The 1,293-nt window shown below is 37.5% G+C and overlaps 1 non-coding gene across 1 annotated transcript; it reads left to right on the top strand.

The window, feature by feature from the left end:
- Positions 1 to 242: 242 nt before the first annotated feature.
- On the top strand, positions 243 to 349 carry LOC139903146 (small nucleolar RNA R71). The gene has a single exon (XR_011777989.1). It is a non-coding gene; the product is annotated as a small nucleolar RNA R71 (small nucleolar RNA).
- Positions 350 to 1,293: the final 944 nt, after the last annotated feature.

Here is a 1,293-nt window from a genome sequence, read left to right as displayed (position 1 = left end):
CATCTATTTTTGCGGAAACGGAATCAAAGTCATGGCTAGAATCGGCTCTAGCCGCTTTAGATGAACGAAAGATATCTTTTTCCTGATGCCACTCATGCGAGTGGGAAGCGGTGTTATCAATAATTTTGTGAGCTTCAGTTGCAGTTTTCTTCATAATGGAACCACCAGCTGCTGTGTCGATGTCTTTTCGTGTAGCAACGTCGACACCTTGGTAGAATATTTGTACTATTTGATAAGTGTCTAAACCGTGCTGAGGACATCCTCTCAACAACTTTTCGAATCTTGTCCATGCCTCATATAATGTTTCATTTGGCTTTTGCGCGAACGTAACAATTTCTCCTTGAAGTCTCACGGTTTTAGATGCCGGAAAGAATCTTTTAAGAAATTTCTCAACTAAGACATCCCATGTGCCAATCGCTCCTTCAGGTAACGATTCTAACCAATCTTTGGCTTTTTTCCTTTAAAGTCCAGGGAAACAACATGAGATAGATCTGTTTATCCTCAGCTTCTCTGATTTTGAATAAAGTACAGATCCTATTAAAGGTTCGAAGATGTTCATTTGGATCTTCTTTTGGCGTACCACTATATTGGCATTGATTAGTTACCATGTGTAGGATTTGTCCTTTGATTTCATAATCTGGCGCATTAACATTTGGCTGATTAATGGCGTAACCTTGGCCCGTGCGTGTGGCTCTCATTCGGTCTTCCATACTTTGAGGTTCCGTTATTTCCATTTTTGAATTTGTTGAATCCGAATCACTAGAAGATTCTGATTTAACGGTTTGTGGTTCAGGAGGAATGATTAGTGGTTCAGGATCTTGGAATTGTCCTTGAATATCTTCCGAGTTCTCAATTGTGAAGTCGGGTTCAAAAAATGGATTATCGGAAATTTGAATCGGAGTACTTGTTCGACTAGATGATGATTCTAAAGAAAAATCAACGGCGACAATATTGGCTAGATGTCTTGATCTGTTTACAGGTGGTGAACGTATGAAAGGTGGTGAACGTTTTGCTTGGTGCATTCACTAAGTAACCTATTAGTTATAAATATAAAAATTATATAAGTTATCAAATTATTAGAGTTTTATGATTTTGCCCATGTTTCGAATAGTCAATAGATGCAGCAGGTAGCCAGGATCCTTTAAATCGAAAAATCCACAACTCGCCACTAACAAATCCAACTATTACTACGAACTAGAAAATTTGGATGTCTATTAATTTAATCGCTTACAATAATTTTTCGTCGAAATTTTGAAATAAAAATGTATGTCCTAAAAACTGGAGCGTAGAAAT

This window comes from Rutidosis leptorrhynchoides, chromosome 3, assembly GCF_046630445.1.
Source record: "Rutidosis leptorrhynchoides isolate AG116_Rl617_1_P2 chromosome 3, CSIRO_AGI_Rlap_v1, whole genome shotgun sequence".
NCBI lineage: Eukaryota > Viridiplantae > Streptophyta > Magnoliopsida > Asterales > Asteraceae > Rutidosis > Rutidosis leptorrhynchoides.
Note: the sequence above shows the minus strand (reverse complement) of the source record. Positions and strands in the feature narration are given on the sequence as shown.